We start from the raw sequence: 222 nt of genomic DNA on the forward strand, positions 1-222 counted from the left end.
AATATTTACACTAGCTGTTTGACTGAGCTTTGCTCGGTATCCGATGAAAATGACATTTTCTAGAAATAATTCCTAGCTAGATCGATTTATCGCCCCCGAAACCCCCTATAAACTAAATTTCATGAAAATCGTTGAAGCCGATTCCGAGATTCCAATTATATATATATACAAGAATTGCTCGTTTAAAGATATAAGATAAACAAGAAATAAGAATTAACAAAT

Source organism: Aricia agestis, chromosome 13, assembly GCF_905147365.1.
Source record: "Aricia agestis chromosome 13, ilAriAges1.1, whole genome shotgun sequence".
Classification (NCBI taxonomy): domain Eukaryota; kingdom Metazoa; phylum Arthropoda; class Insecta; order Lepidoptera; family Lycaenidae; genus Aricia; species Aricia agestis.